At 49.9% G+C, this 15,710-nt stretch overlaps 1 long non-coding RNA gene across 1 annotated transcript in view; it reads left to right on the forward strand.

Moving 5' to 3' along the window:
- The window catches only part of LOC308193517, an 81,950-nt gene extending 67,952 nt beyond the window's left edge, over positions 1–13,998 (forward strand). Inside the window, exons 5-10 of the long non-coding RNA XR_013949699.1 lie at positions 2,582–2,711; positions 8,276–8,407; positions 9,276–9,500; positions 12,309–12,403; positions 12,903–12,969; positions 13,289–13,998. This is a non-coding gene — a long non-coding RNA (uncharacterized lncRNA). The remainder of the gene's footprint in view (positions 1–2,581; positions 2,712–8,275; positions 8,408–9,275; positions 9,501–12,308; positions 12,404–12,902; positions 12,970–13,288) is intronic.
- The last annotated feature ends 1,712 nt before the right edge of the window (positions 13,999–15,710 follow it).

Here is a 15,710-nt window from a genome sequence, read left to right on the forward strand (position 1 = left end):
GGCAGGTCACACCTACTCTTACGTGTCTTCAGGAACCTGAGATACTGTCTCTACTAGTTCATTGTTCATTAGGGCATTCATTAACTGTGCTGGTGGTGAATATGCTGCCTGGAACAAATCTTTGACTTTCAGTGTCTGTGCTTAGGTTTGCTAGCTCACAGTGAACTTTGGGTATCTCTGATTGCCATGTCTTGTTACAAAAATATTCTTCTTGTCTGGAGAGTGGGGATAATCCTTGGTTATCTTTCTGCCAGGGGTTCTGACAATTAATTATTTAATACTTATAGAGCACTTAGCTATTTGGTTACCTCTTGATAGAATCATATATCACCTTGGCTGTCAAACCACAATAGCACCTTTTCAGCTGTGCTGGAGATGCAGCAAGAGATAGTAAAACATCCCTGCTGCCTGAAAACACTGAGTGGCTGACTCTACCTTTATCAAAGTAAACCACAACAGGTTTCACTACTTGAATGAAATAAAGCCTGAAAGGAGATATGAAAAAGAGACAGTCAGGAGATTAATGCTAGGCTTGATGGAAGGCTTCCTGGCTGGCTGCTCTTGCACAGAAAGTCCCTTAGAGAAGACAATTAGTGGGTTTTAAGCACATGCTGGCAGTGTTGCTTGCAGCACTGCTTCACCCAGTGCTGTCCGTGTTGCGCACGCTCTCTTTCCCTCTCGTGGGTTTGAATGCTTTTTTCGTGGCTGTGTGGCTGGGCTGCCCTTTGTTTTGTGGCTGTGGGGACGGGCTTGTCCGCAGTGCACTGCGAAGGCAGAGCAAGGTGGGGGAAGCAGAGTGTCAGTGCTAAAATGTCACCTCCTGCCTCGGTGGGGGTATGGCAGTGGGAAGGCTGATAGCCTTCTGCAGTGCTGGGAAGTCTGGTTTGTTGGCATCGAGGGATGTCCCCGCGGGCTCCGCTGCCTCGTGTGCTGGGGCAGCCTGTGTCAGGCAGGAGGTCAGGCTGGGTGCTGGAGCAGCCAACCTGAGTCACTTGCTCAGTAACCTCTGGTCCCCGTAGGCAAAGGGTGATGAGGCAATGCTCGGTGCTGCTGGCTGTGAGCCATGGCAGTGCTGTGCCACAGCAGAAGGCCTGCACTCTGTGCTGCTGTGTGGTGTGGAGAACAAGGCAGGCTGCTGCTTCTTAGATCAGGCATGAAATCGATAGTTTGAAGCCAAGCTGGATGTCAGTGCAAGTCAGACATTGTGGACCTCAGCAGACCTGATTTAGTAGTTTGATTTAGTATCTTAAATTCAGGCATGGATCTGTTTGGGGCACTTGTTGTAGTTAGTGCCCTGTTCACTCTTTGGATGGAGTGGGTAGACTGAGATCACCCCAATTCTACCGCTACAAAGAGGCACAGATATGAAGCTTTTCATCCTCATCATCCAGAACAGACTTCTGTGTATTCAGATGTCTTGAAACCCAGCTACAATCTGTTGTTGGCTTTGCAGAATGACAGGCTTACTGAGCTTTCATAAACCCAATACCCAAGCTCTCCATTTTATCTAGGTTATTACCTATGTTAAAAGTGGGATTTTAAGTCACGTTGAAGTAAAGCTTCAATTACATCCTGTTAATAAGTAATCACTTAATTATGATCTAGTGCAAGATCCCACCCCACCAAAGACTGGCATTTAGAGGATTATGCCTGCAGGGACGAGGACAGTTTAGTTTCAGAGTTGTATCTCCTTGGTGTGACTGTTCCTGATGGATTGTGAACAAAATTGTATTGTGAAATATATGTCCTTATTGGAGTTGCTGTTAACTTCATAATTGCTCTGTAATTACTAAAGAGAGAGTATCTTGCACTTCTGACAGCCAGGTGCATGTATTGCCTAATCTGTCTCCATTATTGACTTGGCTCAGTTCCTGCGGGTGCTTTCCTATTTTCTTTCAGTTGTGCAATACCAAAACTGACTAAACGGCGCTTCTGCTGTTTTGTTCCCGCTTAGGAGCTAACAACAAGAGCAAATATAGGTGAAGTTCAGAGAAACCGGAGAGGCTGCCTGCTGCTGCAGCGAGCCCACCCGGGCCGGAGGGAGCAGGGCCTGGTCAGCCCTCCTGCCCACCCGCACGGGCTGCTGCGGCTCGAGGCCTGGTGACAGGATGGCTGCTGGAGGAGAGGTCGAGGGTCTGCCTCCCGGACAGCTTCTGACTGGTGTTCGGGTTTTAAAAAAAGGTTTATCTCAAACTGTGATCTAGAGTGGGATGGCAATGAGATTTCTCTCAGTGGGTTGCCAGCAGCTTCAGGAGTGGTTCCTGCCCTTGGAAATGCTATCCCTGTTCTGTAGTATACTGGGTCAGAGCTTGTGCTAAAACACTGTGGATTGCCAGGTTTTCCTGAGGCTGGGGGGATACTTCAGTGGCTCGGGCTGCATGCACTGGCATCCTATTAGAGTTTTATGAAAGGGCTTCTTGGTGTAATCGAGCAACAGATAAGGCTGGGGAGAGAGAATGAGAACCTAGCTCCTCTCCCAGAGGCACTCTTTGAGCACAGAGATAGCTGAATGGGTGAAAGGTTTTTTTAAACTGTTTTCACTTACATGTAAAGAATAAATTTTTCTCCTATTTTTTTTCAGAGGAATAAATGTTTCTGGACTACATGACCAAGGAACAGCAATCTCATGGGAGTACTGTCAATTTTTGTCGACTCCCCAGTAGAGCAGAAAGCAGTGGAACAGCTTACTCCAAGTGCAATGTACTTGTCAGGTGTGTACCAGCCATGCAAGGCTTATGGAGCCCAGGGTTGCTGTTGTTAGCCCCCAGCTGTGGGGGAACACCTGCCCAGTGCTCTGGTGCCCCTGTGTGCAGGCTGCCATGAGCATGTTTGCTCTGCTCCTGCACCTGGGGCTGGGATACTGCCCTTGTGCTCTGCTCCGATGGGGAGATAGGTCCCCCTTAGGATGCAGAGACTAATATTGAACATGTTTGTGTCACCTTTCCCTCCAGTGATGGTTTTGAGGTCACATGGTGCCAGCATATTCTCCTGTTCCTCATCCTCTGTGGGCTGAAGGTGTACAAATGTCTGCCCTGCCTGTTCTCAGTTGTCTGCTTGTCCATTCGGGGGGGCAAGACAGGAGTTTTTCTGCCTCCCTGAGCTAGTAAGAGTACACTTTGTGTTATAATAGGTGAGCTTTTTGGTCGCTGCAGCTCCCCTTTTCCCATTTCCTCTCTCATTACTACCTATTTTCTGCTGAGGAACTTTTTAAACATGAGACAAAGCAAAACAGACTTGTTTCGGGCGGCGTTGCACAAGAGCAGAAGGGGGAATTTTTAATTTCAGTAAACAGTCAAGCCTTCAAGGCCTTGCAGTCGGTGCAGTTCTAGGAAACACTTTAAACCGGAGAAGGATATGAGACTTTGTGACTCATGCTTTTTATAGATTACCAGTTTCACAGCCTTGGAGGCTGATAACCCCAGAGAGCAGGTGCAGCAAGCATGGTGTGGAGGCCTCACCACGCAGGCAGGTAGCTGCCTCAGTGCAGACATGGGGACCTGCGGCCTCACATGTGAGGATGCCCTCGCCCTCTCAGCCTCTGCTGCTGCTCTGGGTGTTAGCTGCTGTGCTGGCTTTGGGATTTGGACTGGACACGCGCCTGTGTCAGGCAGGTGGGACCAGAGTGTCTGTGTGCATCCTGATATGAGACTGCAGGCTTAGAGGGAGCAGGAAAAAGAGGCTGTTTGGGGAGGCTGGAGGCTATAGGAGGGACCTGGGCAGAAGCATCTGTTTGCCACAGGGTGGGAAAAATCAGTTTCATGTACCCACAGACATATATCCTTACAGGCATGAGAGCATGTGGGGTAGGCACTGGGCTTAGCATGCTGGGGCTGGAGGGAAGCTCTGCATGCAGCCTGTTTTGTGCACAGTGTTATTGCTGCTGCACCTTTGCTCCCAGTAAATTTATGGCTTCTCATGCAACTTTTGCCAGTAAATGGAAGTGGCTTGGTTGGGAAGTGGAAGAGATGCAAATGCAGCATGACTGCACTTTATTAGATTCAGTTCCAGGATAGTTAATGGTTCAGCTTGGAGTTAATGCCTGAATCTAAGTGCAACTCTGCAGTAGTTCACAACATAGTTGCTTTTTGGAGCTGCAAAACCTTTTCCCTTGGTTGTGGCATGCTCCTACATGTTGTCACTTCAGATACCATGTCCAGGTGCTTTCTACACACATGCAGAGCAAATGTTAGGCCTGCTGCTCCAGGAAAACAGCCCGGACCTCTGCATCTGCCATCAGCCAGATGGGAATCGGCTCCTTTATGCCTGTTTCTGTTTTAGTCTCCTCCTGAGAGTTTTTTCTCCCAGATGCTTGGTTCTCACTGGAAACTTTCATGTGGGAGCATTGTTTTTATAGGGCTCTGATGTGATCCCACAGCTGGGCTGAGTGCTGGCATGAGGCCCCCCTGGGCATGATGCCCCATGTTGTGGGGTGCTGCTGGCCCAGTGCACCTGGCAGCGATGCACCTTGTGGTGCTGATGCTGGGGAGCAGCTTGGCCTGTGAATGTGGAGCATGTGCGCTGGTGTGTAAGGTTTCATCCTGCAGACCTTCGTGGGTGAGTCCCTGCTGTGTAGGGCAGGGGCTTGTGCAGAAGCAGGAGGATGGTGCCCATTGGCTGCTGCCTCGGTTACCTTGGGGTAAGTTAGCCAGGTTGTAGATTAACTGTGCCCTAAAGCCCAGCAATTTCAGAGCCATTATAGATATGCCATAATGTATATGTTTTTGACTTCATTCCTTCTTAACTGTTTCTCAAAGGCAAATAGAATAAACACACACTGCACACGCTGTCCCTGCAACCCGGGCTAAAGCAGACTGCTGTTACCTGCCATCACCCCAAATGGGAAAGGATGGGATATTCCCTGCTGCCCTGCCAGCAGTTCCCCATCCTTCCTGCATCTCATGAGGACCTCTGGAGGGTGTCTGTCATGCTGCTGGGCATGTGCTCTGGAGATGGCCAGAAGAAATAAGGGAGAAAAAAGTAATTCAGAAGGATTTTCTTTCAGTATTTTCTTGTGCACTGGCCCATTTCTCTTTTAATGAACACATTATATTGGCACAGCCCGCAAACGAATGCAGAAGGCATTGGGAAACGTGTGTTGACTTATAGACAGCTGGAGCCTTAGTGTGGTTCACAGAAACACCCATTGCTGAGAAAGTATTCATAAAAACAAGCAGCCGCTCACAATAGCTTAACACTTCCACTTCTGGCCGGGACAAGGAAGTGCTGACTCCTTAGGAAAACAAGTGTGCAGACGTGCGCAGGTATAGCTGAACTGTAGGAGGGGTTTGGCTTACAAACAGCTCTGATTCATCCGTAGGAATCCATTCACTTGGCCCTTGCAGCATGGCTGGGGTCAAAGCTCCAAGTGAGAGCAGGAAGGGGGTTTTGGGTGGCATGGGAAGGAGAGAAGGGGAAAGACAAACCCAGACCCAGGTTTTGCAGCCATCTTCTGTTCCTACCATGGCAGAAATCAAAACCCAGATCCAAACATCCCTTTCCTGTGGGACAGGGAGCACAAAGTTTGCCTCGCGGGCATGTCTCTGATGTTCTCCTCTGTCTCTGAAAGTGTGCTACTGAGCTTGTGAGCAGAAAACAAAGTCAGTGTCATTGACCTCTGCAAGACTCTGTGCACACTGCAGCAGTCTTGTGTGTGTCAGCAGGACTGCAGTGCTCTGGAGAAGCAGTTCTGGTGGAGGGCACTGGTGAGCCCTGGGCAGGGGAGTTGCATGGCAGCAGGGCCAAGGCAAGAGGGGTTTCACAGAGGCACAGCTCTTTGGAAAACTTTTCTTCGTTCTCCCTAGAGCTATACCTGGTAGTGGTGCAAGGCAAGGAGGTGTTTCCCTGAGGGCAGCACTCTTTCACAGTCTCAGATTACCCACTTTGACACTTCTTTCTCCCTTTTCACCTTTGCAACTTAAAAATTAAAAAAAAAAAATTCCACCCACTACCTAAAGATTAGAGATCTCAGCTGTGGAGTTAACCAGGTGGATTTTGACACAGGGAGCATTGTGTGAGCTTGAAGATGGCAGAAAGCACAGCGCTGCACACTGAGGGCAGCCCGTCTGGTGGCACATCCTCATCTGTGTCCAGGCTGCCCGCTGTTGGAAGGAAACATTCCCGCCCAAAGCATACACTGACACCCTCTCCCTTTGCAAGCAGAATTAATCATCCTTATGTGCCATATTCCATTTTAATTTTTATTGCGCAGCCCAAGATTAATGGTTAATGTAGTACATCTCCCCATCTCCACTCCCATTAGAGTGGAGCGCTTTTGAATAACTATTAACTTCGCAGTTAACCGAAAGAAAATTGTTAATCATCGACAAGCTTATGTTGCATAAAAATCACTCTCTGTAACCTTCTGACTGTGGGAGAGCCTTTTCCTCAGCATTGACCTTCAGCGACACCTGGTACCTGCAAAACAGAAAATCAGACGGCACAGCCTTATCTGCTAGCCAAGGTCAGGAACGATGTGAACCAGCAGAGCTATGCTGTGTGTTTCCCAGAGCTGGTGTTGTTGAGTCCTCCTCCTAGCCAAGAAGATACTGTTCTCTGGGTCCCCAGGAAGCAGCTACTGAGTTGTGTTTATTTTTTTTAACTTAGCAGGTCAGGACTGATCTGCAGAGCATCAGGTGCCGCAGGGATGTGCGCTGTGGCATTGCAGCCAGTCCTTCCCTCGGCATGAGGGTCTGGGTGTGCATGCTGGGACGGGGATGAGGTCTTGTCCAGGCATGGGATGCTTGCCAATGAGGCCCGGCACACCCCGTGTGCAGGATGCTTCTGCTGCTGTCTCCCCGCTGATGGACCGTGCAGCTGAGCGGGGCTGCAGAGGTGCGGTCTCCCCGTGGAGCACTTGCACATGGGCTGTTTGCATCCAGCCGTCCAGGAAATAAATCACAGGCTGTTCGTGAAGTAGGAGGGAAGCACTTGGGGCTGTGAAAGATTAGACCGAGAGCCCTGCGCAACTCCCCTTCTGGCTGTAAAGATGGGCTGCGGATGTTATGTTTTTTAGCTCTTTAAATGATTATTTCTGTGCCAGACTTATTAGGAAAGGTATTGTTGGGATCTTGGCAACGATATAAATACAACTGCAGGCTTCGCAGTCATTCCCCTCTGAGTCTGGTCACTGTCAGGCATGGAGCTAATAAGCCTGGGACTGTGTGCTACAGTAAACAGCCTCTGCAGCTGCTAGTTGCTGAATGTAACTATATATTGCTCCAAATACAAACATTTCCACATTAGGCATTGCGTGTCCTCCCCCGGCACGGAGCTGCAACCATTGACCTCAGGAGCCTGCGCTGCGTCAGCTTGGCTGGGCTGCTCCTCGGCCAGCAAATCCCTTCGCTTTTTATGACCGTGGCTCTCAAAAGCGAGAGCAACAACCCAAGCTCGGGTCAAGTTTAGCATGGCCAAGCATTGCGCAAGCTCCTGCAAGCGGTTCGGCTGCCCGCGGCCACGGGGTGGCTGAGATGGGACCTGCTGGGGACAGGGGTGACAAAGGAAGGAGCGGGGGGTGCCCCTGGGGAGCAGGGAGCAAACCCTCCTTCTAGAAGGGCTCACATAAGCAGAGCTCTGTGCTAATTCAGGTGGTGGAAACCAGCTGGCCAAGCCAAGCACAGGCCTGCTGGCTCCTCCTGGTGTGTATTGCTGCGGCAGCAAGGGGCTGGGGGAAGGCACACGTAGCTCCAGGAGCTCCTAGGACTTTCCAGACATCCCCAGTGGGCCCCACCAAGCCCTGCAGGGGCTTGGAGCTGCTCTCAGCTCTTGCACAGCCTTTGGGCAAGTTGCTTTCCATGCAAGCATGAAGACCTGTGAGGGTGTCCCCAGCTCCCCTGAGCAGGGTGCTTCATCCTCTCTTCCTCCCCTGCTGGTTGCTTTTGCACCATGCTGTCCAGGCCCTGCCTGTGCACCGTCTGATTAATTACGTGTTGGCCTGCTTACATCAGCCCTCCTGCCTGCTTCTCTGGGGCCAAGTAAACTACTACTTGCTGCCTCAGGAAAGAAAGAAAGACACCTTTTGCTGTTTGGCCGAATCCAGGCTGGATCAGCTGGCCAGGTGCACAGCCAATTTCCATTGCTGCTTTGAAGCTCAGAAGTATTTTGAAAATAATAGAGCCTTTAGCCCTGTAAGTAAAAGCCATTTATCTCAGCATGAAAAAGTGCTGGCATGGAAAAATTCCAATGCTATGAAATTCTCTTTTCCTGAATGTCTTGGATACTTGCTGGATTAGGTCCGCTGCTAAGGAGCGCAGGGTTATGAATGTCTCTTTTACAGAAAAGAGCTGCAGAGGAAAAAGGCGAGTGCCGGCCTCGAGTGCCGTGGGACAGCGCGAGATTCCCTGTGGACTGGCCATTTGTGAGATTGCTTTTAGAGGCATGGTCAGCATCGCTGCAGCGAGCCGAGGTGGTAGTAAATACCCTATTGTAACCATAGTCGTTACCAATCCCCCAGGGTATAGTACCAGCAGAATACCTTATATAAACAAAAGTGAAGGACTATTGGCTTTGCTCTGCACGGCTGTTTAATAAAGCTCCACACGGAGAGTGTCAGAGTGTTTTACAGGCGCTAATGAAATTAGCTGCTTTCCATCCAGGAGACACCCGGGTAGAAGAGGACATTCTGCAGCCCCTGGCCAACTTTACAGCCACCTCCTGGCTGGTTTCCACCCATGAGGGCAGTGAGGGTAGAGGTGGACCTCGTGTCTGCTTGCAGTGGTTGAGCTCCAAGACTTCTGCATGGCTGCTGACTGCAAATAGCAGCTGTCTGGGTGCTGGCGACACTGGAGCCGGGCCCTCCTGCTCAGATTGTGCAACGCCAAAGCTGAGCTCTTCAGTCTATGCATGCTCTGCACCATTTTGGGACTGTGTTTCCCTCCCTGCTCAGCAAAGCCAACACAATCTCCTCACAGGGAGTTTCACTTTTTCTTGGTAGGCTGCTTCTCCTTCCTGGCTGCCAGGTCTGAACCACAGAGCATTTTCAATTTGGATCTGACCCTTTCAGAAGCTTTTGCCTTGCACCCTAATTTTCTGACCATGACTTTGACCTCTTTGGGTAAAAGGGGAAAATGTAAAGGCTGATTTAGTGTGGAAGCCCCATAGAGGGAAAGTTGCCTGCAATGATCTTGCCCTTCTTATGCACAGTAGTTTTGTCACAAACACCAGTGCTGGCCCTGGGGTTGTTATTGGAGCTACCACTGCTGATGTGCTTTAAATAGATCCTAAGCAAACCTCTCTGTTTGTTTTTCTTGACATGGTACTGACTGGTGCTTTCCAAGAAAAAAGAAAAAAATGCTGAATTCACAGTGGTGACTTTGATTCCATCTGGCAAAAGCAAACTGATCTCTGAAATGAGAAAGGCACGGCCATGAAGAGGAAAAGTAAATGGTTTGCTGCAAGAAGCAGCCTTTTCCTTCTGACCCAGTGTCTGCAAGTCATGAAATCTTGCCGGTGCTTGGTTAGGAGACCCCTCTCTGTCACGAGCATACCAAAGAGCTTTCCAGGTACATGATATCTGCATGTGGAGTTTTGCAGCTGATTTCATAAAGCTTGCTGCACTTTACTCGCTCTGCTAGGTAAATATTTTGCTTCCAAATCATCATTTGCCTTGCTGGGTCGTTGGCAGGCTGAGACCTTTGGAGCTTTTTGAGTATTCAGACACCCCTGCGACGAAGCCAGCTCCAGCCAGTGCTCAGGAGCATGGAAATGGGAGCTTTTCTGTTGGGGCCCGTTGTTATCTGCTTGATCCCTCCGTGCCGTGCTCCTCACAGAGGCACCCGAGCCGTGTGCGTGGGTCAGCTGTCTGGCCTGAGTCATTATCGCTGCTTTGCAGGCCCGGGGTAGCTTGGTAACATCTGCAGCGATGGCAGCACCTCTGGAAAGTTAATGCCTCGAGGGCGGTTTGAGCATTCAACAAGCTGTCACGCTCCTTCACTGCGCCCGCTCTGCTCGCTCCCTCCTGCCAGCAGCCGGAGCTGAAAAGCTGCCCTGCCTTTGTGGATGCTAACACATGGCTTATTGAAGGAGGTCCCAGTGACTCAAAGTGGAGGAAAAACACCGTGCTCGGGTTTGAGCCTCCCTTATGAAACACTGGGATGAAAATAGTTTTGTTATTTATTTTTTTTTTTTTAGCATCGTCTCTGTAATCTGACTCCTCTGAGTTCTCCTAAAGGTTTGTTGGCCGGTATCCATCTCCAGCACTGCTTGTGCTCTAGGGGGCTGCTGGGACCTCCGTGTGGGCACCCAGGGTTGGTAAAGCTGCCAGAGTGAGAGAGAAATCCCAGAGAGCAGGGCTTCAGCCCCAGTGAGTCACTGGCGTTGGCCAGAGGTGGGCTCAGGCTGCGCTGTTTGGATGGATGCTCCTGGGCCTCTGCCTCGGAGATGTGATCTGGGGATGCGTGTCCAAACTGGGCTTTTCTACCAGCAGGAAACGGCCTTGGCAAGGCTTCATGCTAACAGCTGTAATCTGTTCAGGTTTAGGTCTGAGGCGGGGGAGTCTGGGTGGGCTTTACCACTGCTGCTTGCAGCCAAGCCAGGAGAGGCAACAGCACACAAAAGAGGTGGTGAGGGCTCCAGGTGATGCTTTGCTCTTCCTCAGCCAGAGGAAGAGTCAGGCTGAACAGTAACTGGTCTGAACTGGCCTCTCCATCCCTTCGTGATGCAGCTGCTCTGACTAGTCAACACGTGAATTCATGAACTTTGCTCAAGGAAGAGGTGGAAAGCCAGTCTTGGGTAGAACATTGCATTTTGGAGGTAATTGGTTTTGTAATGGGAAGAGCCAAGCCCCATATTGCAACACAGGGTGAAACATGGATGTATCTGAAGGCTTCATCAGATCTCGATCTGAATTTTGTGACTGGCTCTGTCTTAATGACTGGCTGGACTGTGCGCTCCTGAAACCTGAACCGTCTCTGCAAGTCAGCTCCACCTCGGGGGGGAAGCTGCCAACACCATTATCTGCACACTGAGCATCGGGGGGCTTCTCTGTGCATGGGGTGGTGAAAAATGCAGCTCAGTTTTACTTTAGGGCTGTGTTCATGCATCTCGTTGGGAATACAAGAGTTGCCACGGTGAGCTGAGGCCGAGTTTTGTTGTCTGATAGTGAGCTGTGGAAGGAGCTAGGGCCCTGGATACGTGCTGCCCTGCCGGCCTTCCCTTTCCAAGGCTCCTGCTGGCTCGAGGTCATGGCACGTGAGTTTTAGGGCCACTTCTGCAAACCATCCGTTGTCATGACATATAGCACTGCCAGCATTAGGCAGTCTTGATGTGTACTTAAAAATCCCATCCTTGTCTGAGCTGACCGCTGGCCTTTTGTACTGCTGCTTAGAATTTGGGCTTTTTCTCATCTCAGCGATAAGCTCGTGGTGCTTCCTGCTTGGGTTTTTTCCTCCTGCTCAGTGGTGCCCGGAATACATGTTAGCAGTCTGTTGATGGAAATGATAATTAGGGGATTTGTCATGAGAAATGTGCGTGAACTTTTAAAGCTGTCATTCAAAAAAAGATTTTTCACAGTCAACTCTCGATTATCTGTGGGTGCATTATCTGAGTTGCAGATTAAATGTGCTATGTATATAAAAAGAAAACAATAAAAGTCTCTTTCAGAGGCATTATAAAGTACACTGCACAATAATTTTTCTTTTTATTTATAACCTCATACTGTCTTAAAATCACTTTTTTTTTTTTTCCCAAAGGGAAAGGTATTAAAGCACTACATTCCTGTAGCCTCATTTATATGTATTTTGTATCATTTGTTTTGCTTTTCCTTCTTTGCCCTCAGTACGCCGGATACTGAGAACTGGCGGTATCAGATTATAGCCCGTGTGGAGGAGGGCTTGTGACATGGTAACCTTTCCCCAGCTGTTTTCTTCTCGTGCTGCATGAGAGTTTCTGCAATGTGATGCCGAGCAGCCAGATGGGCTGGAGAGGAAGAGGGAGTGCTCTGCTGGGGAAAATGTCTGCACCTGAGGGAGCGTGAGCCTGTGGCAAACAGCTGAAAGAGAAGGGCTGCCTCAAACTGTTTGTCAGGTTGGAGAAGTGGCGGCTTGTTAAAAACATGCCTGTTCAGTTAAAAGGGTGAATTGACAGATGAAAGCTTAGCGCAAACTCAGCTGCCATCTCTTCAAAAGCCCTCACAGCTGAATCAGCAAATTTCTGTTTCCATACATAATGGATGCAACCAGTGTGCCATTCCGATGCCCGCAGTGAGGCTTGTGTTCAGCTCCTTAAATTAGTCCTTTATGGTAGCCACTCTCTAGCTGTAGCTTGTTTTCTTCCGGTGCCTCCTTCCCTTCTCATGCCTTTTGTTTCTGCAGACATGAGCAGAGCTCCCAAACAACGATTTTGGGGACGACGGTGCAGTGCTGCCTCGGTACCGCCCATGCTGAGATGCCCAAGCTCTTGTTGGCTGGTGTGTGCTCTGCAAATCCTGCTGTCCTGTGCTGCTGCTGGCTGTCCCTCCTGCTGGTTGGGCTCAGTACCTGTGCTCGTCCCCACAGGGACCCAAATCACCCCCCGGACTTTGGCAATGTTTGGGTCCGGATCCCTGATTTGATTAAAAAACTCTCAAAGAACTGGCACCTGTTTGTTTTAGTGTTGCTTGAGGAGTTTGAAACTAGCTCAGGTTTTTCACTGAAACAAATAATGCGGAGTAAAATATTATTCTGTGCTCATTAACACTAATCTCAAATATACTGCCCTATAATAGTTTTACTCTTTTCTAATATTTATTTATATTGAGCTGGAGGAATAGAGAAGGAATAAGTAACATTTAGAAAGAAAAAAAAAAGACTTTTGTGAAAACAGAAAAAAAAACAATAGAGTTGGCACCTTTTTATTCCAACCAGAAGGTTTTCAGAAGGCAAATTTTGGCTGACTATTTTGTTTTTTTTTTTTTTTTTTTTCCCCAGCGCCACTTGAGCGATGCCAATGAGCTCTCATATCTCATGGAAGATGTTACACTTAATAAAACCGCAGGTGGGTGATGAAAAGCGATGTGCCCATTCCCCTGCCCATCGCTCCAAGTTCCCACTCCCTCCTGCCCTGCCTGCTCCGAGAGGACTTCCCAAGTCCTTCCACTGCCTGCCGTGGGGTTTCTGTGCCGTGAATGAACCTCGTGGGCCAGGGCAGAAACCCGTGGCCTGGAGGGAAGCGCTAGTCCCGGCATGGTGGGACGCGCGGCCTGGTGGAAGCTGTGACCCCGGTGGATGTGCCGCGGGGAGGCCATGAGAGGCAGCAGTGCCTCCTGATCAGCTCTTTGCAGTTCTCTAACAGGATTTTTTCCTCCCTCACGCAGCAGGGGAGAAGCATAAAGTCTGGCTGTGCTGCAGGCTCGGCCAAGGCCCCAGGGAGCCCGAGGAGGAAGAGGGGAGCAGAGGTGGGACCGTGGGGACGGCAGAGCGCTGATGGGCCCCGGAGGCACCAGCAACACTTCTGTTTGCTGTGCTATTTCGGGAAGTTTTTGTAAGGTAAACAAGGGCCCCCTTTGATTCATGGAGGTCATTAGTAAGCCGTAGGATGATATTTACATTTCTAAGGTATTCGTGCAGGCTCTCTCCCAGACTGCAAGTTCACGGGGAGGAGGTGACCTTCAGTGTTTCTTGTTTTGCCCTGGATCTGGCATGCCGGGGGCCTGCCTGTTTGACTGGAGCGCCTGGGTACTGTAATCAAAATAAATCATCCTTATCGTCGCGGGCGGCGATACCGCAATGGAAACAGAAACAGGCGCCTGCTCTGCACTTTGCAAAAATGACATCACGGCGCGGAGCGGGATGGAAGGTCGAGGGATGAGCCCCAGGCAGCCGCCGACGCCTTTCCTGAGCCTGTCCCCAGGGCCGGCCTGGCAGCTGTGCAGTGGGACGGGTGGACAGACGGACAGACAGACGGATGAAACGCTGCGCCCAGCTGGGGGACGGTTCTGGTGCTGGTTTTGTGCTTGGGGTACCCAGAGCTTCTCGCGGGTATCTTTTTAACATCTAAATTAAAATAAGTAATAAATACAAAGTATTTCTAGTGGGAGAAAAGGAGGCAGTGTTGTGACGTTCTGGTCTAGCCTACAGCACTTTTTGTAGCAATTCGTATTAGAATTGGCAAGTTTTACTATGCCCCCAGCTCTCTGTCTCTTCCTTCCTCAGGCAAACTACAAAACATAACTTTTCATTTTGGTTGTCTGGTCTGTTTTGGAGGTAAAAAGGTGTTCAGTGAGTAGTGGAGCAATTTAAGATTTTTTTTTCCTGTGGATTTATATGGCTGTCACAGTGCTGAGGGCTGACTTTAAGTGCATTCTTGTAATACTGAGGAAAATGAGCACATCTTACTAGACCTCGGAGAATCCACTCGCACCAGCACTGCTATGGATACCATAATCATAGGAAAAAACTTTACAGTTTGCATGTATTAAAACCCAGCATCTCCATATAAGAGAGAGAGAGAGAGGCTGAAGGCTGGCTTGTCCGATGCCCAGCAAGGTACGATAATTCTTTCCCTTACAAGGAGGATTTGCAGAGACCCTGTTCAGCTGCATATTTTCACAAAGCTCATAGCAGCAACTTGCTACCTCTGAGGCTGAAATGTTTCAAAGAGGGTTTTCTGGTTGCTGTCAGGGAAAATAGGCAGGTGGGGAGATGTGAAGGGAAGAAAGAACTTGGAGAAGCAGGTCCTGCCTCTGACCGTGAGCAAGGCAGCAAGCTGGCCGTGGGGCAGGGATGAGCGCGAGTGATGTTTGCGCTCAAGCTGTTTGCTGAGCGCTTTGATCTCCGTGGGTAGGAGATGTTCCTCCCTGGCCACATGCCCTTCAAAGCCCAGGCTGAGGTGCCGCTCCTCCACCAGCTTCTGCGGTCCCATCTCCTCCCTCCCTGGGAGAGGACGGTCGTGGGGTGCTGCCAGCCCCAGCCACTGGGCTGCATGTAAGCAGCAATGCCAGGGAGAGGTGGGCAGCCTGCTGGGGCGGCATCCTGGCTGTTGGGGTGGCTGGGGAGGGGTCCCCCTCTGGGGAGCCACCCCATGCTCTGTGGAGATTCTCCACGCCCTGGTAGGACAGGCGAAGGGCTTTGCGCTGAGTTGCTTTAACGCTGCCACCTCCTTTTCCTATTGTCTCAAAGAGATGAACCTTAGCTTTGAAGCCTTTGAAACAACATCAAAGGATGAAGATTTCCAGAGAAGCTCAAGGGAGCTGGGTGCACACGTCCCATTGACGGTCAACAGGAGCTGGGTGCTTAATTCCCGGAGGAGCTTTGAAAATCTTGTCCTATGTGTATGTCCTTGCTGGGGAGGAAGTGAGGAGCAGTTGGCAGCTCTTTGTCTTCGTAAAAGGTAGATACTGCCTTTCTTACTGAAGATGAGATGTGATGGATTTGAAGACAACATCCAAAACTTGGGTTTGCTGTGAAAACCAGCCAACTGCTTCTTAAAGGACAGGCACTTAAAACTAGCCTGCAATTTTGCCTCGTCTGAAAGATAACTCATATTGCCACTTGCTCTTCCCCCACCATCACTGCGGGTGTAGGACAGCCTTGCTGGAAACCTGAATGCCTCTTAACAAGGAGGCTTTTACCCATGGAGACAGTACAACATCTTTGCCTTTTCCTGTTACCTTTCTCTAGTACTTTAATACAGCCTGTGTCACTTTTTGGCAGGGCTGTCAGCCCCAGCTGGCTTCTGCTGGTGAATATTAAACCCACGTTGTTCAACTCGACCGCCCTCGAGGGGGACCACAGGGG

The sequence above is a fragment of the Anser brachyrhynchus genome, assembly GCF_964034855.1.
Source record: "Anser brachyrhynchus genome assembly, chromosome: 3".
Taxonomy (NCBI): domain Eukaryota; kingdom Metazoa; phylum Chordata; class Aves; order Anseriformes; family Anatidae; genus Anser; species Anser brachyrhynchus.